The following is a 19,823-nucleotide window of genomic DNA, read 5'->3' as shown; positions in this document are numbered from 1 at the left end:
TTGAATGGCCTCATCTGGCCAGTCTAGAAGTCCAGTTTGCTGTCTATCGTACCACAGAGCCTGTCAGCAAGTGTTGACCTGTGCAAAAGATCGTCAGCATTATCAGGATCTGGTTTGGAAATGCAATCGCCTGCTGCCTTTGCTATCCCTGTTTGCAGTCCGATCTCAGAAAAGCACGCGCTTGAGGCACACAGGGGACGCTAAAGGCACCGCTGGGATTTGAACCCAGGATCTCCTGTTTACGAGACAGACGCTTTAACCAACTAAGCCACGGCGCCAAGCCTAGCCCTACAGCTCTGGGAGGGTGACCTAGTTGATCAAAACATCCAGCGGTGAGGACAAAGGTCCACGTGCTGGTCAGCTTATGAGATTTTTCACAACTTTCTGTTGCCAGAGGGCATAAGCGTGCAATTTAATGATAAACAAAGGCAAGAAGTCACCAATCTGTTTTGACTCGAACCCACAAACTTTATATGTCCTCACACCGGAGACTAAAGCCCAATGCGCTACACTCTGCCCCACGTGCAGTAGCTCCTTCCAGGCTTGCAGCAGTCCTAAACCAAGGATCACCTGTTTGCAAGGCAAGCTCTTTGACCAGCTGAGCCATGCTGCATCGCTGAGATGACTCTGGCCAGCATTGTTCGGCAGCATCTGAGGGGTGGTTCGCAAATTAAATTGCATGCTGCTCTGGCACTCCTCTGCACCCCTTTTTTACGGAGAGCAAAACCTCACAGCCCAAGGCGTCACTTGATCACCAGCATAGGCACCGCTGGGATTCGAACCCAGGATCTCCTGTTTACTAGACAGGCGCTTTAACCAACTAAGCCACGGCGCCAACTTGCACGTAGCTTCCAAGAAAGTGAGATTTCGAGTTTTATAAGTCTGGAGGGGTGGCCAGAGAGATATGTGTTTGTTGGCCAAGCGCCATTAACAGAAAGCAAAAGCAACGACTCTGGTGGGACTCGAACCCACAACCTTTGAATGGCCTCATCTGGCAGTCTAGAAGTCCAATGCGCTATCCATTGCGCCACAGAGCCATGTGAGGAGTTTTTTCCTGGCTGTGCCAGTGCGTTGAATTGAGTTCAGGCATTTTGGGAGCGGGAAGGACAAGATGTGGGTGTCTCTGCAATTGGTATGTGGTTGGAAAAGCGGAGTATCTGTAAGGGCTTCCTTTCCCAGAAAGAACCCACATAGCAGAGCCACCTGTTAAAAGGCACCGCTGGGAATCGAACCCAGGATCGCCTGTTTACAAGACAAGCGCTTTGACCAGCTAAGCCACGGCGCCCTGCTGCATTGTTGACTTGGGTCAGAATTGTTCGGCAGCAGCTGAGGGGTGGTTGGCAAATGAAATCGCATGTTGCTCTGACGCTCCTCTTTACCGCATGATTGCGCAAAGCAAAACCATACAACCCAAGGTGGTGTTTGATTACCAGCAAAGACAGTGCTGGGATTTGAATTCAGTATGTCCTATTTACTACACAAGCTTTAAGCAACTAAGCCACGGCGCAACCTGAACACACTCTCTCAGGGAGGGGCACTTAGAGGATTAAAGCATCCAGATAAGAGGCCAACGGCCAGGCTCTGCACAGCCTAAAAGAGTGTTTTTGACAACTGATTCGGGTGGCCAGCTAGCCTCTGGGTTTGTTGGCCAGTGCCATTAATTAACCTTTGAATGGCCTCATCTGGCAGTCTAGAAGTCCAATTTGCTGTCTATCGTACCACAGAGCCTGTCAGCAAGTGTTGACCTGTGCAAAAAGATCGTCAGCATTATCAGGATCTGGTTTGGAAATGCATTATCAGGATCTGGTTTGGAAATGCAATCGCCTGCTGCTTTGCTATCCCTGTTTTGCAGTCCGATCTCAGAAAAGCACGCGCTTGAGGCACACAGGGGACGCTAAAGGCACCGCTGGGATTTGAACCCAGGATCTCCTGTTTACGAGACAGACGCTTTAACCACTAAGCCACGGCGCCAAGCCTAGGCCTACAGCTCTGGGAGGGTGACCTAGTTGATCAAAACATCCAGCGGTGGGACAAAGGTCCACGTGCTGGTCAGCTTAATGAGATTTTTCACAACTTTCTGTTGCCAGAGGGCATAAGCGTGCAATTTAATGATAAACAAAAGGCAAGAAGTCACCAATCTGTTTTTGACTCGAACCACAAACTTTATATGTCCTCACACCGGAGACTAAAAGCCCAATGCGCTACACTCTGCCCCCAGCTGCAAGTAGCTCCTTCCAGGCTTGCAGCAGTCCTAAACCAAGGATCACCTGTTTGCAAGGCAAGCTCTTTGACCAGCTGAGCCATGCTGCATCGCTGAGATGACTCTGGCCAGCATTGTTCGGCAGCATCTGAGGGGTGGTTCGCAAATTAAATTGCATGCTGCTCTGGCACTCCTCTGCACCCCCTTTTTTAACGGAGAGCAAAACTCACAGCCCAAGGCGTCACTTGATCACCAGCATAGGCACCGCTGGGATTCGAACCCAGGATCTCCTGTTTACTAGACAGGCGCTTTAACCAACTAAGCCACGGCGCCAACTTGCACATAGCTTCCGAGAAAGTGAGATTTCGAGTTTTATAAGTCTGGAGGGGTGGCCAGAGAGAGTATGTGTTTGTTGGCCAAGCGCCATTAACAGAAAGCCAAAGCAACGACTCTGGTGGGACTCGAACCCACAACCTTTGAATGGCCTCATCTGGCAGTCTAGAAGTCCAATGCGCTATCCATTGCGCCACAGAGCCATGTGAGAGATTTTTTTCCTGGCTGTGCCAGTGCGTTGAATTGAGTTCAGGCATTTTGGGAGAGGGAAGGACAAGATATGTGGGTGTCTCTGCAATTGGTATGTGGTTGGAAAAGCGGAGTATCTGTAAGGGCTTCCTTTCCCAGAAAGAACCCACATAGCAGAGCCACCTGTTAAAAGGCACCGCTGGGAATCGAACCCAGGATCGCCTGTTTACAAGACAAGCGCTTTGACCAGCTAAGCCACGGCGCCCTGCTGCATTGTTGACTTGGGCCAGAATTGTTCGGCAGCAGCTGAGGGGTGGTTGGCAAATGAAATCGCATGCTGCTCTGACGCTCCTCTTTACCGCATGATTGCGCAAAGCAAAACCATACAACCCAAGGTGGTGTTTGATTACCAGCAAAGACAGTGCTGGGATTTGAATTCAGTATGTCCTATTTACTACACAAGCTTTAAGCAACTAAGCCACGACGCCAACCTGAACACACTCTCTCAGGGAGGGGCACTTAGAGGATTAAAGCATCCAGATAAGAGGCCAACGGCCAGGCTCTGCACAGCCTAAAAGAGTGTTTTTGACAACTGATTTGGGGGTGGCCAGCTAGCCTCGGGGTTTGTTGGCCAAGTGCCATTAATTAACCTTTGAATGGCCTCATCTGGCAGTCTAGAAGTCCAATTTGCTGTCTATCGTACCACAGAGCCTGTCAGCAAGTGTTGACCTGTGCAAAAGATCGTCAGCATTATCAGGATCTGGTTTGGAAATGCAATCGCCTGCTGCCTTTGCTATCCCTGTTTGCAGTCCGATCTCAGAAAAGCACGCGCTTGAGGCACACAGGGGACGCTAAAGGCACCGCTGGGATTTGAACCCAGGATCTCCTGTTTACGAGACAGACGCTTTAACCAACTAAGCCACGGCGCCAAGCCTAGGCCTACAGCTCTGGGAGGGTGACCTAGTTGATCAAAACATCCAGCGGTGAGGACAAAGGTCCACGTGCTGGTCAGCTTATGAGATTTTTCACAACTTTCTGTTGCCAGAGGGCATAAGCGTGCAATTTAATGATAAACAAAAGGCAAGAAGTCACCAATCTGTTTTGACTCGAACCCACAAACTTTATATGTCCTCACACCGGAGACTAAAAGCCCAATGCGCTACACTCTGCCCCACGTGCAGTAGCTCCTTCCAGGCTTGCAGCAGTCCTAAACCAAGGATCACCTGTTTGCAAGGCAAGCTCTTTGACCAGCTGAGCCATGCTGCATCGCTGAGATGACTCTGGCCAGCATTGTTCGGCAGCATCTGAGGGGTGGTTCGCAAATTAAATTGCATGCTGCTCTGGCACTCCTCTGCACCCCCTTTTTTACGGAGAGCAAAACCTCACAGCCCAAGGCGTCACTTGATCACCAGCATAGGCACCGCTGGGATTCGAACCCAGGATCTCCTGTTTACTAGACAGGCGCTTTAACCAACTAAGCCACGGCGCCAACTTGCACATAGCTTCCGAGAAAGTGAGATTTCGAGTTTTATAAGTCTGGAGGGGTGGCCAGAGAGAGTATGTGTTTGTTGGCCAAGCGCCATTAACAGAAAGCCAAAAGCAACGACTCTGGTGGGACTCGAACCCACAACCTTTGAATGGCCTCATCTGGCAGTCTAGAAGTCCAATGCGCTATCCATTGCGCCACAGAGCCATGTGAGAAGATTTTTTTCCTGGCTGTGCCAGTGCGTTGAATTGAGTTCAGGCATTTTGGGAGAGGGAAGGACAAGATATGTGGGTGTCTCTGCAATTGGTATGTGGTTGGAAAAGCGGAGTATCTGTAAGGGCTTCCTTTCCCAGAAAGAACCCACATAGCAGAGCCACCTGTTAAAAGGCACCGCTGGGAATCGAACCCAGGATCGCCTGTTTACAAGACAAGCGCTTTGACCAGCTAAGCCACGGCGCCCTGCTGCATTGTTGACTTGGGCCAGAATTGTTCGGCAGCAGCTGAGGGGTGGTTGGCAAATGAAATCGCATGCTGCTCTGACGCTCCTCTTTACCGCATGATTGCGCAAAGCAAAACCATACAACCCAAGGTGGTGTTTGATTACCAGCAAAGACAGTGCTGGGATTTGAATTCAGTATGTCCTATTTACTACACAAGCTTTAAGCAACTAAGCCACGACGCCAACCTGAACACACTCTCTCAGGGAGGGGCACTTAGAGGATTAAAGCATCCAGATAAGAGGCCAACGGCCAGGCTCTGCACAGCCTAAAAGAGTGTTTTTGACAACTGATTTGGGGGTGGCCAGCTAGCCTCGGGGTTTGTTGGCCAAGTGCCATTAATTAACCTTTGAATGGCCTCATCTGGCAGTCTAGAAGTCCAATTTGCTGTCTATCGTACCACAGAGCCTGTCAGCAAGTGTTGACCTGTGCAAAAGATCGTCAGCATTATCAGGATCTGGTTTGGAAATGCAATCGCCTGCTGCCTTTGCTATCCCTGTTTGCAGTCCGATCTCAGAAAAGCACGCGCTTGAGGCACACAGGGGACGCTAAAGGCACCGCTGGGATTTGAACCCAGGATCTCCTGTTTACGAGACAGACGCTTTAACCAACTAAGCCACGGCGCCAAGCCTAGGCCTACAGCTCTGGGAGGGTGACCTAGTTGATCAAAACATCCAGCGGTGAGGACAAAGGTCCACGTGCTGGTCAGCTTATGAGATTTTTCACAACTTTCTGTTGCCAGAGGGCATAAGCGTGCAATTTAATGATAAACAAAAGGCAAGAAGTCACCAATCTGTTTTGACTCGAACCCACAAACTTTATATGTCCTCACACCGGAGACTAAAAGCCCAATGCGCTACACTCTGCCCCACGTGCAGTAGCTCCTTCCAGGCTTGCAGCAGTCCTAAACCAAGGATCACCTGTTTGCAAGGCAAGCTCTTTGACCAGCTGAGCCATGCTGCATCGCTGAGATGACTCTGGCCAGCATTGTTCGGCAGCATCTGAGGGGTGGTTCGCAAATTAAATTGCATGCTGCTCTGGCACTCCTCTGCACCCCCTTTTTTACGGAGAGCAAAACCTCACAGCCCAAGGCGTCACTTGATCACCAGCATAGGCACCGCTGGGATTCGAACCCAGGATCTCCTGTTTACTAGACAGGCGCTTTAACCAACTAAGCCACGGCGCCAACTTGCACATAGCTTCCGAGAAAGTGAGATTTCGAGTTTTATAAGTCTGGAGGGGTGGCCAGAGAGAGTATGTGTTTGTTGGCCAAGCGCCATTAACAGAAAGCCAAAAGCAACGACTCTGGTGGGACTCGAACCCACAACCTTTGAATGGCCTCATCTGGCAGTCTAGAAGTCCAATGCGCTATCCATTGCGCCACAGAGCCATGTGAGAAGATTTTTTTCCTGGCTGTGCCAGTGCGTTGAATTGAGTTCAGGCATTTTGGGAGAGGGAAGGACAAGATATGTGGGTGTCTCTGCAATTGGTATGTGGTTGGAAAAGCGGAGTATCTGTAAGGGCTTCCTTTCCCAGAAAGAACCCACATAGCAGAGCCACCTGTTAAAAGGCACCGCTGGGAATCGAACCCAGGATCGCCTGTTTACAAGACAAGCGCTTTGACCAGCTAAGCCACGGCGCCCTGCTGCATTGTTGACTTGGGCCAGAATTGTTCGGCAGCAGCTGAGGGGTGGTTGGCAAATGAAATCGCATGCTGCTCTGACGCTCCTCTTTACCGCATGATTGCGCAAAGCAAAACCATACAACCCAAGGTGGTGTTTGATTACCAGCAAAGACAGTGCTGGGATTTGAATTCAGTATGTCCTATTTACTACACAAGCTTTAAGCAACTAAGCCACGACGCCAACCTGAACACACTCTCTCAGGGAGGGGCACTTAGAGGATTAAAGCATCCAGATAAGAGGCCAACGGCCAGGCTCTGCACAGCCTAAAAGAGTGTTTTTGACAACTGATTTGGGGGTGGCCAGCTAGCCTCGGGGTTTGTTGGCCAAGTGCCATTAATTAACCTTTGAATGGCCTCATCTGGCAGTCTAGAAGTCCAATTTGCTGTCTATCGTACCACAGAGCCTGTCAGCAAGTGTTGACCTGTGCAAAAGATCGTCAGCATTATCAGGATCTGGTTTGGAAATGCAATCGCCTGCTGCCTTTGCTATCCCTGTTTGCAGTCCGATCTCAGAAAAGCACGCGCTTGAGGCACACAGGGGACGCTAAAGGCACCGCTGGGATTTGAACCCAGGATCTCCTGTTTACGAGACAGACGCTTTAACCAACTAAGCCACGGCGCCAAGCCTAGGCCTACAGCTCTGGGAGGGTGACCTAGTTGATCAAAACATCCAGCGGTGAGGACAAAGGTCCACGTGCTGGTCAGCTTATGAGATTTTTCACAACTTTCTGTTGCCAGAGGGCATAAGCGTGCAATTTAATGATAAACAAAAGGCAAGAAGTCACCAATCTGTTTTGACTCGAACCCACAAACTTTATATGTCCTCACACCGGAGACTAAAAGCCCAATGCGCTACACTCTGCCCCACGTGCAGTAGCTCCTTCCAGGCTTGCAGCAGTCCTAAACCAAGGATCACCTGTTTGCAAGGCAAGCTCTTTGACCAGCTGAGCCATGCTGCATCGCTGAGATGACTCTGGCCAGCATTGTTCGGCAGCATCTGAGGGGTGGTTCGCAAATTAAATTGCATGCTGCTCTGGCACTCCTCTGCACCCCCTTTTTTACGGAGAGCAAAACCTCACAGCCCAAGGCGTCACTTGATCACCAGCATAGGCACCGCTGGGATTCGAACCCAGGATCTCCTGTTTACTAGACAGGCGCTTTAACCAACTAAGCCACGGCGCCAACTTGCACATAGCTTCCGAGAAAGTGAGATTTCGAGTTTTATAAGTCTGGAGGGGTGGCCAGAGAGAGTATGTGTTTGTTGGCCAAGCGCCATTAACAGAAAGCCAAAAGCAACGACTCTGGTGGGACTCGAACCCACAACCTTTGAATGGCCTCATCTGGCAGTCTAGAAGTCCAATGCGCTATCCATTGCGCCACAGAGCCATGTGAGAAGATTTTTTTCCTGGCTGTGCCAGTGCGTTGAATTGAGTTCAGGCATTTTGGGAGAGGGAAGGACAAGATATGTGGGTGTCTCTGCAATTGGTATGTGGTTGGAAAAGCGGAGTATCTGTAAGGGCTTCCTTTCCCAGAAAGAACCCACATAGCAGAGCCACCTGTTAAAAGGCACCGCTGGGAATCGAACCCAGGATCGCCTGTTTACAAGACAAGCGCTTTGACCAGCTAAGCCACGGCGCCCTGCTGCATTGTTGACTTGGGCCAGAATTGTTCGGCAGCAGCTGAGGGGTGGTTGGCAAATGAAATCGCATGCTGCTCTGACGCTCCTCTTTACCGCATGATTGCGCAAAGCAAAACCATACAACCCAAGGTGGTGTTTGATTACCAGCAAAGACAGTGCTGGGATTTGAATTCAGTATGTCCTATTTACTACACAAGCTTTAAGCAACTAAGCCACGACGCCAACCTGAACACACTCTCTCAGGGAGGGGCACTTAGAGGATTAAAGCATCCAGATAAGAGGCCAACGGCCAGGCTCTGCACAGCCTAAAAGAGTGTTTTTGACAACTGATTTGGGGGTGGCCAGCTAGCCTCGGGGTTTGTTGGCCAAGTGCCATTAATTAACCTTTGAATGGCCTCATCTGGCAGTCTAGAAGTCCAATTTGCTGTCTATCGTACCACAGAGCCTGTCAGCAAGTGTTGACCTGTGCAAAAGATCGTCAGCATTATCAGGATCTGGTTTGGAAATGCAATCGCCTGCTGCCTTTGCTATCCCTGTTTGCAGTCCGATCTCAGAAAAGCACGCGCTTGAGGCACACAGGGGACGCTAAAGGCACCGCTGGGATTTGAACCCAGGATCTCCTGTTTACGAGACAGACGCTTTAACCAACTAAGCCACGGCGCCAAGCCTAGGCCTACAGCTCTGGGAGGGTGACCTAGTTGATCAAAACATCCAGCGGTGAGGACAAAGGTCCACGTGCTGGTCAGCTTATGAGATTTTTCACAACTTTCTGTTGCCAGAGGGCATAAGCGTGCAATTTAATGATAAACAAAAGGCAAGAAGTCACCAATCTGTTTTGACTCGAACCCACAAACTTTATATGTCCTCACACCGGAGACTAAAAGCCCAATGCGCTACACTCTGCCCCACGTGCAGTAGCTCCTTCCAGGCTTGCAGCAGTCCTAAACCAAGGATCACCTGTTTGCAAGGCAAGCTCTTTGACCAGCTGAGCCATGCTGCATCGCTGAGATGACTCTGGCCAGCATTGTTCGGCAGCATCTGAGGGGTGGTTCGCAAATTAAATTGCATGCTGCTCTGGCACTCCTCTGCACCCCCTTTTTTACGGAGAGCAAAACCTCACAGCCCAAGGCGTCACTTGATCACCAGCATAGGCACCGCTGGGATTCGAACCCAGGATCTCCTGTTTACTAGACAGGCGCTTTAACCAACTAAGCCACGGCGCCAACTTGCACATAGCTTCCGAGAAAGTGAGATTTCGAGTTTTATAAGTCTGGAGGGGTGGCCAGAGAGAGTATGTGTTTGTTGGCCAAGCGCCATTAACAGAAAGCCAAAAGCAACGACTCTGGTGGGACTCGAACCCACAACCTTTGAATGGCCTCATCTGGCAGTCTAGAAGTCCAATGCGCTATCCATTGCGCCACAGAGCCATGTGAGAAGATTTTTTTCCTGGCTGTGCCAGTGCGTTGAATTGAGTTCAGGCATTTTGGGAGAGGGAAGGACAAGATATGTGGGTGTCTCTGCAATTGGTATGTGGTTGGAAAAGCGGAGTATCTGTAAGGGCTTCCTTTCCCAGAAAGAACCCACATAGCAGAGCCACCTGTTAAAAGGCACCGCTGGGAATCGAACCCAGGATCGCCTGTTTACAAGACAAGCGCTTTGACCAGCTAAGCCACGGCGCCCTGCTGCATTGTTGACTTGGGCCAGAATTGTTCGGCAGCAGCTGAGGGGTGGTTGGCAAATGAAATCGCATGCTGCTCTGACGCTCCTCTTTACCGCATGATTGCGCAAAGCAAAACCATACAACCCAAGGTGGTGTTTGATTACCAGCAAAGACAGTGCTGGGATTTGAATTCAGTATGTCCTATTTACTACACAAGCTTTAAGCAACTAAGCCACGACGCCAACCTGAACACACTCTCTCAGGGAGGGGCACTTAGAGGATTAAAGCATCCAGATAAGAGGCCAACGGCCAGGCTCTGCACAGCCTAAAAGAGTGTTTTTGACAACTGATTCGGGGGTGGCCAGCTAGCCTCTGGGTTTGTTGGCCAAGTGCCATTAATTAACCTTTGAATGGCCTCATCTGGCAGTCTAGAAGTCCAATTTGCTGTCTATCGTACCACAGAGCCTGTCAGCAAGTGTTGACCTGTGCAAAAGATCGTCAGCATTATCAGGATCTGGTTTGGAAATGCAATCGCCTGCTGCCTTTGCTATCCCTGTTTGCAGTCCGATCTCAGAAAAGCACGCGCTTGAGGCACACAGGGGACGCTAAAGGCACCGCTGGGATTTGAACCCAGGATCTCCTGTTTACGAGACAGACGCTTTAACCAACTAAGCCACGGCGCCAAGCCTAGGCCTACAGCTCTGGGAGGGTGACCTAGTTGATCAAAACATCCAGCGGTGAGGACAAAGGTCCACGTGCTGGTCAGCTTATGAGATTTTTCACAACTTTCTGTTGCCAGAGGGCATAAGCGTGCAATTTAATGATAAACAAAAGGCAAGAAGTCACCAATCTGTTTTGACTCGAACCCACAAACTTTATATGTCCTCACACCGGAGACTAAAAGCCCAATGCGCTACACTCTGCCCCACGTGCAGTAGCTCCTTCCAGGCTTGCAGCAGTCCTAAACCAAGGATCACCTGTTTGCAAGGCAAGCTCTTTGACCAGCTGAGCCATGCTGCATCGCTGAGATGACTCTGGCCAGCATTGTTCGGCAGCATCTGAGGGGTGGTTCGCAAATTAAATTGCATGCTGCTCTGGCACTCCTCTGCACCCCCTTTTTTACGGAGAGCAAAACCTCACAGCCCAAGGCGTCACTTGATCACCAGCATAGGCACCGCTGGGATTCGAACCCAGGATCTCCTGTTTACTAGACAGGCGCTTTAACCAACTAAGCCACGGCGCCAACTTGCACATAGCTTCCGAGAAAGTGAGATTTCGAGTTTTATAAGTCTGGAGGGGTGGCCAGAGAGAGTATGTGTTTGTTGGCCAAGCGCCATTAACAGAAAGCCAAAAGCAACGACTCTGGTGGGACTCGAACCCACAACCTTTGAATGGCCTCATCTGGCAGTCTAGAAGTCCAATGCGCTATCCATTGCGCCACAGAGCCATGTGAGAAGATTTTTTTCCTGGCTGTGCCAGTGCGTTGAATTGAGTTCAGGCATTTTGGGAGAGGGAAGGACAAGATATGTGGGTGTCTCTGCAATTGGTATGTGGTTGGAAAAGCGGAGTATCTGTAAGGGCTTCCTTTCCCAGAAAGAACCCACATAGCAGAGCCACCTGTTAAAAGGCACCGCTGGGAATCGAACCCAGGATCGCCTGTTTACAAGACAAGCGCTTTGACCAGCTAAGCCACGGCGCCCTGCTGCATTGTTGACTTGGGCCAGAATTGTTCGGCAGCAGCTGAGGGGTGGTTGGCAAATGAAATCGCATGCTGCTCTGACGCTCCTCTTTACCGCATGATTGCGCAAAGCAAAACCATACAACCCAAGGTGGTGTTTGATTACCAGCAAAGACAGTGCTGGGATTTGAATTCAGTATGTCCTATTTACTACACAAGCTTTAAGCAACTAAGCCACGACGCCAACCTGAACACACTCTCTCAGGGAGGGGCACTTAGAGGATTAAAGCATCCAGATAAGAGGCCAACGGCCAGGCTCTGCACAGCCTAAAAGAGTGTTTTTGACAACTGATTCGGGGGTGGCCAGCTAGCCTCTGGGTTTGTTGGCCAAGTGCCATTAATTAACCTTTGAATGGCCTCATCTGGCAGTCTAGAAGTCCAATTTGCTGTCTATCGTACCACAGAGCCTGTCAGCAAGTGTTGACCTGTGCAAAAGATCGTCAGCATTATCAGGATCTGGTTTGGAAATGCAATCGCCTGCTGCCTTTGCTATCCCTGTTTGCAGTCCGATCTCAGAAAAGCACGCGCTTGAGGCACACAGGGGACGCTAAAGGCACCGCTGGGATTTGAACCCAGGATCTCCTGTTTACGAGACAGACGCTTTAACCAACTAAGCCACGGCGCCAAGCCTAGGCCTACAGCTCTGGGAGGGTGACCTAGTTGATCAAAACATCCAGCGGTGAGGACAAAGGTCCACGTGCTGGTCAGCTTATGAGATTTTTCACAACTTTCTGTTGCCAGAGGGCATAAGCGTGCAATTTAATGATAAACAAAAGGCAAGAAGTCACCAATCTGTTTTGACTCGAACCCACAAACTTTATATGTCCTCACACCGGAGACTAAAAGCCCAATGCGCTACACTCTGCCCCACGTGCAGTAGCTCCTTCCAGGCTTGCAGCAGTCCTAAACCAAGGATCACCTGTTTGCAAGGCAAGCTCTTTGACCAGCTGAGCCATGCTGCATCGCTGAGATGACTCTGGCCAGCATTGTTCGGCAGCATCTGAGGGGTGGTTCGCAAATTAAATTGCATGCTGCTCTGGCACTCCTCTGCACCCCCTTTTTTACGGAGAGCAAAACCTCACAGCCCAAGGCGTCACTTGATCACCAGCATAGGCACCGCTGGGATTCGAACCCAGGATCTCCTGTTTACTAGACAGGCGCTTTAACCAACTAAGCCACGGCGCCAACTTGCACATAGCTTCCGAGAAAGTGAGATTTCGAGTTTTATAAGTCTGGAGGGGTGGCCAGAGAGAGTATGTGTTTGTTGGCCAAGCGCCATTAACAGAAAGCCAAAAGCAACGACTCTGGTGGGACTCGAACCCACAACCTTTGAATGGCCTCATCTGGCAGTCTAGAAGTCCAATGCGCTATCCATTGCGCCACAGAGCCATGTGAGAAGATTTTTTTCCTGGCTGTGCCAGTGCGTTGAATTGAGTTCAGGCATTTTGGGAGAGGGAAGGACAAGATATGTGGGTGTCTCTGCAATTGGTATGTGGTTGGAAAAGCGGAGTATCTGTAAGGGCTTCCTTTCCCAGAAAGAACCCACATAGCAGAGCCACCTGTTAAAAGGCACCGCTGGGAATCGAACCCAGGATCGCCTGTTTACAAGACAAGCGCTTTGACCAGCTAAGCCACGGCGCCCTGCTGCATTGTTGACTTGGGCCAGAATTGTTCGGCAGCAGCTGAGGGGTGGTTGGCAAATGAAATCGCATGCTGCTCTGACGCTCCTCTTTACCGCATGATTGCGCAAAGCAAAACCATACAACCCAAGGTGGTGTTTGATTACCAGCAAAGACAGTGCTGGGATTTGAATTCAGTATGTCCTATTTACTACACAAGCTTTAAGCAACTAAGCCACGACGCCAACCTGAACACACTCTCTCAGGGAGGGGCACTTAGAGGATTAAAGCATCCAGATAAGAGGCCAACGGCCAGGCTCTGCACAGCCTAAAAGAGTGTTTTTGACAACTGATTCGGGGGTGGCCAGCTAGCCTCTGGGTTTGTTGGCCAAGTGCCATTAATTAACCTTTGAATGGCCTCATCTGGCAGTCTAGAAGTCCAATTTGCTGTCTATCGTACCACAGAGCCTGTCAGCAAGTGTTGACCTGTGCAAAAGATCGTCAGCATTATCAGGATCTGGTTTGGAAATGCAATCGCCTGCTGCCTTTGCTATCCCTGTTTGCAGTCCGATCTCAGAAAAGCACTCGCTTGAGGCACACAGGGGACGCTAAAGGCACCGCTGGGATTTGAACCCAGGATCTCCTGTTTACGAGACAGACGCTTTAACCAACTAAGCCACGGCGCCAAGCCTAGCCCTACAGCTCTGGGAGGGTGACCTAGTTGATCAAAACATCCAGCGGTGAGGACAAAGGTCCACGTGCTGGTCAGCTTATGAGATTTTTCACAACTTTCTGTTGCCAGAGGGCATAAGCGTGCAATTTAATGATAAACAAAAGGCAAGAAGTCACCAATCTGTTTTGACTCGAACCCACAAACTTTATATGTCCTCACACCGGAGACTAAAAGCCCAATGCGCTACACTCTGCCCCACGTGCAGTAGCTCCTTCCAGGCTTGCAGCAGTCCTAAACCAAGGATCACCTGTTTGCAAGGCAAGCTCTTTGACCAGCTGAGCCATGCTGCATCGCTGAGATGACTCTGGCCAGCATTGTTTGGCAGCATCTGAGGGGTGGTTCGCAAATTAAATTGCATGCTGCTCTGGCACTCCTCTGCACCCCCTTTTTAACGGAGAGCAAAACCTCACAGCCCAAGGCGTCACTTGATCACCAGCATAGGCACCGCTGGGATTCGAACCCAGGATCTCCTGTTTACTAGACAGGCGCTTTAACCAACTAAGCCACGTCGCCAACTTGCACGTAGCTTCCAAGAAAGTGAGATTTCGAGTTTTATAAGTCTGGAGGGGTGGCCAGAGAGAGTATGTGTTTGTTGGCCAAGCGCCATTAACAGAAAGCCAATAGCAACGACTCTGGTGGGACTCGAACCCACAACCTTTGAATGGCCTCATCTGGCAGTCTAGAAGTCCAATGCGCTATCCATTGCGCCACAGAGCCATGTGAGGAGCTTTTTTTCCTGGCTGTGCCAGTGCGTTGAATTGAGTTCAGGCATTTTGGGAGCGGGAAGGACAAGATATGTGGGTGTCTCTGCAATTGGTATGTGGTTGGAAAAGCGGAGTATCTGTAAGGGCTTCCTTTCCCAGAAAGAACCCACATAGCAGAGCCACCTGTTAAAAGGCACCGCTGGGAATCGAACCCAGGATCGCCTGTTTACAAGACAAGCGCTTTGACCAGCTAAGCCACGGCGCCCTGCTGCATTGTTGACTTGGGTCAGAATTGTTCGGCAGCAGCTGAGGGGTGGTTGGCAAATGAAATCGCATGTTGCTCTGACGCTCCTCTTTACCGCATGATTGCGCAAAGCAAAACCATACAACCCAAGGTGGTGTTTGATTACCAGCAAAGACAGTGCTGGGATTTGAATTCAGTATGTCCTATTTACTACACAAGCTTTAAGCAACTAAGCCACGACGCCAACCTGAACACACTCTCTCAGGGAGGGGCACTTAGAGGATTAAAGCATCCAGATAAGAGGCCAACGGCCAGGCTCTGCACAGCCTAAAAGAGTGTTTTTGACAACTGATTCGGGGGTGGCCAGCTAGCCTCTGGGTTTGTTGGCCAAGTGCCATTAATTAACCTTTGAATGGCCTCATCTGGCAGTCTAGAAGTCCAATTTGCTGTCTATCGTACCACAGAGCCTGTCAGCAAGTGTTGACCTGTGCAAAAGATCGTCAGCATTATCAGGATCTGGTTTGGAAATGCAATCGCCTGCTGCCTTTGCTATCCCTGTTTGCAGTCCGATCTCAGAAAAGCACGCGCTTGAGGCACACAGGGGACGCTAAACGAACCGCTGGGATTTGAACCCAGGATCTCCTGTTTACGAGACAGACGCTTTAACCAACTAAGCCACGGCCTACAGCTCTGGGAGGGTGACCTAGTTGATCAAAACATCCAGCGGTGAGGACAAAGGTCCACGTGCTGGTCAGCTTATGAGATTTTTCACAACTTTCTGTTGCCAGAGGGCATAAGCGTGCAATTTAATGATAAACAAAAGGCAAGAAGTCACCAATCTGTTTTGACTCGAACCCACAAACTTTATATGTCCTCACACCGGAGACTAAAAGCCCAATGCGCTACACTCTGCCCCACGTGCAGTAGCTCCTTCCAGGCTTGCAGCAGTCCTAAACCAAGGATCACCTGTTTGCAAGGCAAGCTCTTTGACCAGCTGAGCCATGCTGCATCGCTGAGATGACTCTGGCCAGCATTGTTCGGCAGCATCTGAGGGGTGGTTCGCAAATTAAATTGCATGCTGCTCTGGCACTCCTCTGCACCCCCTTTTTAACGGAGAGCAAAACCTCACAGCCCAAGGCGTCACTTGATCACCAGCATAGGCACCGCTGGGATTCGAACCCAGGATCTCCTGTTTACTAGACAGGCGCTTTAACCAACTAAGCCACGTCGCCAACTTGCACGAAGCTTCCAAGAAAGTGAGATTTCGAGTTTTATAAGTCTGGAGGGGTGGCCAGAGAGAGTATTTGTTTGTTGGCCAAGCGCCATTAACAGAAAGCCAAAAGCAACGACTCTGGTGGGACTCGAACCCACAACCTTTGAATGGCCTCATCTGGCAGTCTAGAAGTCCAATGCGCTATCCATTGCGCCACAGAGCCATGTGAGGAGCTTTTTTTCCTGGCTGTGCCAGTGCGTTGAATTGAGTTCAGGCATTTTGGGAGAGGGAAGGACAAGATATGTGGGTGTCTCTGCAATTGGTATGTGGTTGGAAAAGCGGAGTATCTGTAAGGGCTTCCTTTCCCAGAAAGAACCCACATAGCAGAGCCACCTGTTAAAAGGCACCGCTGGGAATCGAACCCAGGATCGCCTGTTTACAAGACAAGCGCTTTGACCAGCTAAGCCACGGCGCCCTGCTGCATTGTTGACTTGGGCCAGAATTGTTCGGCAGCAGCTGAGGGGTGGTTGGCAAATGAAATCGCATGCTGCTCTGACGCTCCTCTTTACCGCATGATTGCGCAAAGCAAAACCATACAACCCAAGGTGGTGTTTGATTACCAGCAAAGACAGTGCTGGGATTTGAATTCAGTATGTCCTATTTACTACACAAGCTTTAAGCAACTAAGCCACGACGCCAACCTGAACACACTCTCTCAGGGAGGGGCACTTAGAGGATTAAAGCATCCAGATAAGAGGCCAACGGCCAGGCTCTGCACAGCCTAAAAGAGTGTTTTTGACAACTGATTCGGGGGTGGCCAGCTAGCCTCTGGGTTTGTTGGCCAAGTGCCATTAATTAACCTTTGAATGGCCTCATCTGGCAGTCTAGAAGTCCAATTTGCTGTCTATCGTACCACAGAGCCTGTCAGCAAGTGTTGACCTGTGCAAAAGATCGTCAGCATTATCAGGATCTGGTTTGGAAATGCAATCGCCTGCTGCCTTTGCTATCCCTGTTTGCAGTCCGATCTCAGAAAAGCACGCGCTTGAGGCACACAGGGGACGCTAAAGGCACCGCTGGGATTTGAACCCAGGATCTCCTGTTTACGAGACAGACGCTTTAACCAACTAAGCCACGGCGCCAAGCCTAGCCCTACAGCTCTGGGAGGGTGACCTAGTTGATCAAAACATCCAGCGGTGAGGACAAAGGTCCACGTGCTGGTCAGCTTATGAGATTTTTCACAACTTTCTGTTGCCAGAGGGCATAAGCGTGCAATTTAATGATAAACAAAAGGCAAGAAGTCACCAATCTGTTTTGACTCGAACCCACAAACTTTATATGTCCTCACACCGGAGACTAAAAGCCCAATGCGCTACACTCTGCCCCACGTGCAGTAGCTCCTTCCAGGCTTGCAGCAGTCCTAAACCAAGGATCACCTGTTTGCAAGGCAAGCTCTTTGACCAGCTGAGCCATGCTGCATCGCTGAGATGACTCTGGCCAGCATTGTTCGGCAGCATCTGAGGGGTGGTTCGCAAATTAAATTGCATGCTGCTCTGGCACTCCTCTGCACCCCCTTTTTAACGGAGAGCAAAACCTCACAGCCCAAGGCGTCACTTGATCACCAGCATAGGCACCGCTGGGATTCGAACCCAGGATCTCCTGTTTACTAGACAGGCGCTTTAACCAACTAAGCCACGTCGCCAACTTGCACGAAGCTTCCAAGAAAGTGAGATTTCGAGTTTTATAAGTCTGGAGGGGTGGCCAGAGAGAGTATGTGTTTGTTGGCCAAGCGCCATTAACAGAAAGCCAAAAGCAACGACTCTGGTGGGACTCGAACCCACAACCTTTGAATGGCCTCATCTGGCAGTCTAGAAGTCCAATGCGCTATCCATTGCGCCACAGAGCCATGTGAGGAGCTTTTTTTCCTGGCTGTGCCAGTGCGTTGAATTGAGTTCAGGCATTTTGGGAGCGGGAAGGACAAGATATGTGGGTGTCTCTGCAATTGGTATGTGGTTGGAAAAGCGGAGTATCTGTAAGGGCTTCCTTTCCCAGAAAGAACCCACATAGCAGAGCCACCTGTTAAAAGGCACCGCTGGGAATCGAACCCAGGATCGCCTGTTTACAAGACAAGCGCTTTGACCAGCTAAGCCACGGCGCCCTGCTGCATTGTTGACTTGGGTCAGAATTGTTCGGCAGCAGCTGAGGGGTGGTTGGCAAATGAAATCGCATGTTGCTCTGACGCTCCTCTTTACCGCATGATTGCGCAAAGCAAAACCATACAACCCAAGGTGGTGTTTGATTACCAGCAAAGACAGTGCTGGGATTTGAATTCAGTATGTCCTATTTACTACACAAGCTTTAAGCAACTAAGCCACGGCGCCAACCTGAACACACTCTCTCAGGGAGGGGCACTTAGAGGATTAAAGCATCCAGATAAGAGGCCAACGGCCAGGCTCTGCACAGCCTAAAAGAGTGTTTTTGACAACTGATTTGGGGGTGGCCAGCTAGCCTCGGGGTTTGTTGGCCAAGTGCCATTAATTAACCTTTGAATGGCCTCATCTGGCAGTCTAGAAGTCCAATTTGCTGTCTATCGTACCACAGAGCCTGTCAGCAAGTGTTGACCTGTGCAAAAGATCGTCAGCATTATCAGGATCTGGTTTGGAAATGCAATCGCCTGCTGCCTTTGCTATCCCTGTTTGCAGTCCGATCTCAGAAAAGCACGCGCTTGAGGCACACAGGGGACGCTAAAGGCACCGCTGGGATTTGAACCCAGGATCTCCTGTTTACGAGACAGACGCTTTAACCAACTAAGCCACGGCGCCAAGCCTAGGCCTACAGCTCTGGGAGGGTGACCTAGTTGATCAAAACATCCAGCGGTGAGGACAAAGGTCCACGTGCTGGTCAGCTTATGAGATTTTTCACAACTTTCTGTTGCCAGAGGGCATAAGCGTGCAATTTAATGATAAACAAAAGGCAAGAAGTCACCAATCTGTTTTGACTCGAACCCACAAACTTTATATGTCCTCACACCGGAGACTAAAAGCCCAATGCGCTACACTCTGCCCCACGTGCAGTAGCTCCTTCCAGGCTTGCAGCAGTCCTAAACCAAGGATCACCTGTTTGCAAGGCAAGCTCTTTGACCAGCTGAGCCATGCTGCATCGCTGAGATGACTCTGGCCAGCATTGTTCGGCAGCATCTGAGGGGTGGTTCGCAAATTAAATTGCATGCTGCTCTGGCACTCCTCTGCACCCCCTTTTTTACGGAGAGCAAAACCTCACAGCCCAAGGCGTCACTTGATCACCAGCATAGGCACCGCTGGGATTCGAACCCAGGATCTCCTGTTTACTAGACAGGCGCTTTAACCAACTAAGCCACGGCGCCAACTTGCACATAGCTTCCGAGAAAGTGAGATTTCGAGTTTTATAAGTCTGGAGGGGTGGCCAGAGAGAGTATGTGTTTGTTGGCCAAGCGCCATTAACAGAAAGCCAAAAGCAACGACTCTGGTGGGACTCGAACCCACAACCTTTGAATGGCCTCATCTGGCAGTCTAGAAGTCCAATGCGCTATCCATTGCGCCACAGAGCCATGTGAGAAGATTTTTTTCCTGGCTGTGCCAGTGCGTTGAATTGAGTTCAGGCATTTTGGGAGAGGGAAGGACAAGATATGTGGGTGTCTCTGCAATTGGTATGTGGTTGGAAAAGCGGAGTATCTGTAAGGGCTTCCTTTCCCAGAAAGAACCCACATAGCAGAGCCACCTGTTAAAAGGCACCGCTGGGAATCGAACCCAGGATCGCCTGTTTACAAGACAAGCGCTTTGACCAGCTAAGCCACGGCGCCCTGCTGCATTGTTGACTTGGGCCAGAATTGTTCGGCAGCAGCTGAGGGG

General features: G+C 50.3%; 48 non-coding genes across 48 annotated transcripts; all 48 read right to left on the bottom strand.

Moving 5' to 3' along the window:
- Window positions 1–204: 204 nt before the first annotated feature.
- Window positions 205–278, bottom strand: trnat-cgu (transfer RNA threonine (anticodon CGU)). Its single transcript has one exon. It is a non-coding gene; the product is annotated as a tRNA-Thr (tRNA).
- A 483-nt stretch (window positions 279–761) lies between these two features.
- On the bottom strand, window positions 762–835 carry trnat-agu (transfer RNA threonine (anticodon AGU)). The gene has a single exon. It is a non-coding gene; the product is annotated as a tRNA-Thr (tRNA).
- Window positions 836–947: 112 nt separating this feature from the next.
- trnar-ucu (transfer RNA arginine (anticodon UCU)) lies at window positions 948–1,037 on the bottom strand. The gene is given in 2 exon segments: window positions 948–983; window positions 1,001–1,037. It is a non-coding gene; the product is annotated as a tRNA-Arg (tRNA).
- Window positions 1,038–1,211: 174 nt separating this feature from the next.
- Window positions 1,212–1,285, bottom strand: trnat-ugu (transfer RNA threonine (anticodon UGU)). The gene has a single exon. It is a non-coding gene; the product is annotated as a tRNA-Thr (tRNA).
- Window positions 1,286–1,898: 613 nt separating this feature from the next.
- On the bottom strand, window positions 1,899–1,971 carry trnat-cgu (transfer RNA threonine (anticodon CGU)). The gene has a single exon. It is a non-coding gene; the product is annotated as a tRNA-Thr (tRNA).
- A 488-nt stretch (window positions 1,972–2,459) lies between these two features.
- trnat-agu (transfer RNA threonine (anticodon AGU)) lies at window positions 2,460–2,533 on the bottom strand. Its single transcript has one exon. It is a non-coding gene; the product is annotated as a tRNA-Thr (tRNA).
- Window positions 2,534–2,646: 113 nt separating this feature from the next.
- Window positions 2,647–2,736, bottom strand: trnar-ucu (transfer RNA arginine (anticodon UCU)). Its single transcript is given in 2 exon segments — window positions 2,647–2,682; window positions 2,700–2,736. It is a non-coding gene; the product is annotated as a tRNA-Arg (tRNA).
- A 177-nt stretch (window positions 2,737–2,913) lies between these two features.
- trnat-ugu (transfer RNA threonine (anticodon UGU)) lies at window positions 2,914–2,987 on the bottom strand. Its single transcript has one exon. It is a non-coding gene; the product is annotated as a tRNA-Thr (tRNA).
- A 590-nt stretch (window positions 2,988–3,577) lies between these two features.
- trnat-cgu (transfer RNA threonine (anticodon CGU)) lies at window positions 3,578–3,651 on the bottom strand. The gene has a single exon. It is a non-coding gene; the product is annotated as a tRNA-Thr (tRNA).
- Window positions 3,652–4,137: 486 nt separating this feature from the next.
- Window positions 4,138–4,211, bottom strand: trnat-agu (transfer RNA threonine (anticodon AGU)). Its single transcript has one exon. It is a non-coding gene; the product is annotated as a tRNA-Thr (tRNA).
- A 114-nt stretch (window positions 4,212–4,325) lies between these two features.
- On the bottom strand, window positions 4,326–4,415 carry trnar-ucu (transfer RNA arginine (anticodon UCU)). The gene is given in 2 exon segments: window positions 4,326–4,361; window positions 4,379–4,415. It is a non-coding gene; the product is annotated as a tRNA-Arg (tRNA).
- Window positions 4,416–4,593: 178 nt separating this feature from the next.
- Window positions 4,594–4,667, bottom strand: trnat-ugu (transfer RNA threonine (anticodon UGU)). The gene has a single exon. It is a non-coding gene; the product is annotated as a tRNA-Thr (tRNA).
- A 590-nt stretch (window positions 4,668–5,257) lies between these two features.
- Window positions 5,258–5,331, bottom strand: trnat-cgu (transfer RNA threonine (anticodon CGU)). The gene has a single exon. It is a non-coding gene; the product is annotated as a tRNA-Thr (tRNA).
- Window positions 5,332–5,817: 486 nt separating this feature from the next.
- Window positions 5,818–5,891, bottom strand: trnat-agu (transfer RNA threonine (anticodon AGU)). Its single transcript has one exon. It is a non-coding gene; the product is annotated as a tRNA-Thr (tRNA).
- Window positions 5,892–6,005: 114 nt separating this feature from the next.
- trnar-ucu (transfer RNA arginine (anticodon UCU)) lies at window positions 6,006–6,095 on the bottom strand. Its single transcript is given in 2 exon segments — window positions 6,006–6,041; window positions 6,059–6,095. It is a non-coding gene; the product is annotated as a tRNA-Arg (tRNA).
- A 178-nt stretch (window positions 6,096–6,273) lies between these two features.
- Window positions 6,274–6,347, bottom strand: trnat-ugu (transfer RNA threonine (anticodon UGU)). The gene has a single exon. It is a non-coding gene; the product is annotated as a tRNA-Thr (tRNA).
- A 590-nt stretch (window positions 6,348–6,937) lies between these two features.
- trnat-cgu (transfer RNA threonine (anticodon CGU)) lies at window positions 6,938–7,011 on the bottom strand. Its single transcript has one exon. It is a non-coding gene; the product is annotated as a tRNA-Thr (tRNA).
- A 486-nt stretch (window positions 7,012–7,497) lies between these two features.
- Window positions 7,498–7,571, bottom strand: trnat-agu (transfer RNA threonine (anticodon AGU)). Its single transcript has one exon. It is a non-coding gene; the product is annotated as a tRNA-Thr (tRNA).
- Window positions 7,572–7,685: 114 nt separating this feature from the next.
- trnar-ucu (transfer RNA arginine (anticodon UCU)) lies at window positions 7,686–7,775 on the bottom strand. Its single transcript is given in 2 exon segments — window positions 7,686–7,721; window positions 7,739–7,775. It is a non-coding gene; the product is annotated as a tRNA-Arg (tRNA).
- Window positions 7,776–7,953: 178 nt separating this feature from the next.
- On the bottom strand, window positions 7,954–8,027 carry trnat-ugu (transfer RNA threonine (anticodon UGU)). The gene has a single exon. It is a non-coding gene; the product is annotated as a tRNA-Thr (tRNA).
- Window positions 8,028–8,617: 590 nt separating this feature from the next.
- On the bottom strand, window positions 8,618–8,691 carry trnat-cgu (transfer RNA threonine (anticodon CGU)). Its single transcript has one exon. It is a non-coding gene; the product is annotated as a tRNA-Thr (tRNA).
- A 486-nt stretch (window positions 8,692–9,177) lies between these two features.
- trnat-agu (transfer RNA threonine (anticodon AGU)) lies at window positions 9,178–9,251 on the bottom strand. The gene has a single exon. It is a non-coding gene; the product is annotated as a tRNA-Thr (tRNA).
- Window positions 9,252–9,365: 114 nt separating this feature from the next.
- trnar-ucu (transfer RNA arginine (anticodon UCU)) lies at window positions 9,366–9,455 on the bottom strand. The gene is given in 2 exon segments: window positions 9,366–9,401; window positions 9,419–9,455. It is a non-coding gene; the product is annotated as a tRNA-Arg (tRNA).
- Window positions 9,456–9,633: 178 nt separating this feature from the next.
- trnat-ugu (transfer RNA threonine (anticodon UGU)) lies at window positions 9,634–9,707 on the bottom strand. Its single transcript has one exon. It is a non-coding gene; the product is annotated as a tRNA-Thr (tRNA).
- Window positions 9,708–10,297: 590 nt separating this feature from the next.
- Window positions 10,298–10,371, bottom strand: trnat-cgu (transfer RNA threonine (anticodon CGU)). The gene has a single exon. It is a non-coding gene; the product is annotated as a tRNA-Thr (tRNA).
- A 486-nt stretch (window positions 10,372–10,857) lies between these two features.
- trnat-agu (transfer RNA threonine (anticodon AGU)) lies at window positions 10,858–10,931 on the bottom strand. The gene has a single exon. It is a non-coding gene; the product is annotated as a tRNA-Thr (tRNA).
- Window positions 10,932–11,045: 114 nt separating this feature from the next.
- On the bottom strand, window positions 11,046–11,135 carry trnar-ucu (transfer RNA arginine (anticodon UCU)). The gene is given in 2 exon segments: window positions 11,046–11,081; window positions 11,099–11,135. It is a non-coding gene; the product is annotated as a tRNA-Arg (tRNA).
- A 178-nt stretch (window positions 11,136–11,313) lies between these two features.
- On the bottom strand, window positions 11,314–11,387 carry trnat-ugu (transfer RNA threonine (anticodon UGU)). The gene has a single exon. It is a non-coding gene; the product is annotated as a tRNA-Thr (tRNA).
- A 590-nt stretch (window positions 11,388–11,977) lies between these two features.
- On the bottom strand, window positions 11,978–12,051 carry trnat-cgu (transfer RNA threonine (anticodon CGU)). The gene has a single exon. It is a non-coding gene; the product is annotated as a tRNA-Thr (tRNA).
- A 486-nt stretch (window positions 12,052–12,537) lies between these two features.
- Window positions 12,538–12,611, bottom strand: trnat-agu (transfer RNA threonine (anticodon AGU)). Its single transcript has one exon. It is a non-coding gene; the product is annotated as a tRNA-Thr (tRNA).
- Window positions 12,612–12,725: 114 nt separating this feature from the next.
- trnar-ucu (transfer RNA arginine (anticodon UCU)) lies at window positions 12,726–12,815 on the bottom strand. Its single transcript is given in 2 exon segments — window positions 12,726–12,761; window positions 12,779–12,815. It is a non-coding gene; the product is annotated as a tRNA-Arg (tRNA).
- Window positions 12,816–12,993: 178 nt separating this feature from the next.
- Window positions 12,994–13,067, bottom strand: trnat-ugu (transfer RNA threonine (anticodon UGU)). Its single transcript has one exon. It is a non-coding gene; the product is annotated as a tRNA-Thr (tRNA).
- Window positions 13,068–13,657: 590 nt separating this feature from the next.
- trnat-cgu (transfer RNA threonine (anticodon CGU)) lies at window positions 13,658–13,731 on the bottom strand. The gene has a single exon. It is a non-coding gene; the product is annotated as a tRNA-Thr (tRNA).
- Window positions 13,732–14,217: 486 nt separating this feature from the next.
- On the bottom strand, window positions 14,218–14,291 carry trnat-agu (transfer RNA threonine (anticodon AGU)). The gene has a single exon. It is a non-coding gene; the product is annotated as a tRNA-Thr (tRNA).
- Window positions 14,292–14,405: 114 nt separating this feature from the next.
- On the bottom strand, window positions 14,406–14,495 carry trnar-ucu (transfer RNA arginine (anticodon UCU)). Its single transcript is given in 2 exon segments — window positions 14,406–14,441; window positions 14,459–14,495. It is a non-coding gene; the product is annotated as a tRNA-Arg (tRNA).
- Window positions 14,496–14,673: 178 nt separating this feature from the next.
- Window positions 14,674–14,747, bottom strand: trnat-ugu (transfer RNA threonine (anticodon UGU)). Its single transcript has one exon. It is a non-coding gene; the product is annotated as a tRNA-Thr (tRNA).
- A 591-nt stretch (window positions 14,748–15,338) lies between these two features.
- On the bottom strand, window positions 15,339–15,409 carry trnat-cgu (transfer RNA threonine (anticodon CGU)). Its single transcript has one exon. It is a non-coding gene; the product is annotated as a tRNA-Thr (tRNA).
- A 475-nt stretch (window positions 15,410–15,884) lies between these two features.
- trnat-agu (transfer RNA threonine (anticodon AGU)) lies at window positions 15,885–15,958 on the bottom strand. Its single transcript has one exon. It is a non-coding gene; the product is annotated as a tRNA-Thr (tRNA).
- Window positions 15,959–16,072: 114 nt separating this feature from the next.
- Window positions 16,073–16,162, bottom strand: trnar-ucu (transfer RNA arginine (anticodon UCU)). The gene is given in 2 exon segments: window positions 16,073–16,108; window positions 16,126–16,162. It is a non-coding gene; the product is annotated as a tRNA-Arg (tRNA).
- Window positions 16,163–16,340: 178 nt separating this feature from the next.
- Window positions 16,341–16,414, bottom strand: trnat-ugu (transfer RNA threonine (anticodon UGU)). The gene has a single exon. It is a non-coding gene; the product is annotated as a tRNA-Thr (tRNA).
- Window positions 16,415–17,004: 590 nt separating this feature from the next.
- trnat-cgu (transfer RNA threonine (anticodon CGU)) lies at window positions 17,005–17,078 on the bottom strand. The gene has a single exon. It is a non-coding gene; the product is annotated as a tRNA-Thr (tRNA).
- A 486-nt stretch (window positions 17,079–17,564) lies between these two features.
- trnat-agu (transfer RNA threonine (anticodon AGU)) lies at window positions 17,565–17,638 on the bottom strand. Its single transcript has one exon. It is a non-coding gene; the product is annotated as a tRNA-Thr (tRNA).
- A 114-nt stretch (window positions 17,639–17,752) lies between these two features.
- trnar-ucu (transfer RNA arginine (anticodon UCU)) lies at window positions 17,753–17,842 on the bottom strand. Its single transcript is given in 2 exon segments — window positions 17,753–17,788; window positions 17,806–17,842. It is a non-coding gene; the product is annotated as a tRNA-Arg (tRNA).
- Window positions 17,843–18,020: 178 nt separating this feature from the next.
- trnat-ugu (transfer RNA threonine (anticodon UGU)) lies at window positions 18,021–18,094 on the bottom strand. The gene has a single exon. It is a non-coding gene; the product is annotated as a tRNA-Thr (tRNA).
- Window positions 18,095–18,684: 590 nt separating this feature from the next.
- On the bottom strand, window positions 18,685–18,758 carry trnat-cgu (transfer RNA threonine (anticodon CGU)). Its single transcript has one exon. It is a non-coding gene; the product is annotated as a tRNA-Thr (tRNA).
- A 486-nt stretch (window positions 18,759–19,244) lies between these two features.
- On the bottom strand, window positions 19,245–19,318 carry trnat-agu (transfer RNA threonine (anticodon AGU)). Its single transcript has one exon. It is a non-coding gene; the product is annotated as a tRNA-Thr (tRNA).
- A 114-nt stretch (window positions 19,319–19,432) lies between these two features.
- Window positions 19,433–19,522, bottom strand: trnar-ucu (transfer RNA arginine (anticodon UCU)). The gene is given in 2 exon segments: window positions 19,433–19,468; window positions 19,486–19,522. It is a non-coding gene; the product is annotated as a tRNA-Arg (tRNA).
- Window positions 19,523–19,700: 178 nt separating this feature from the next.
- On the bottom strand, window positions 19,701–19,774 carry trnat-ugu (transfer RNA threonine (anticodon UGU)). The gene has a single exon. It is a non-coding gene; the product is annotated as a tRNA-Thr (tRNA).
- Window positions 19,775–19,823: the final 49 nt, after the last annotated feature.

The sequence above is a fragment of the Carassius auratus genome, unplaced genomic scaffold (genome assembly GCF_003368295.1).
Source record: "Carassius auratus strain Wakin unplaced genomic scaffold, ASM336829v1 scaf_tig00215750, whole genome shotgun sequence".
Taxonomy (NCBI): domain Eukaryota; kingdom Metazoa; phylum Chordata; class Actinopteri; order Cypriniformes; family Cyprinidae; genus Carassius; species Carassius auratus.
This window is presented reverse-complemented; position numbering and strand designations above follow the sequence as displayed.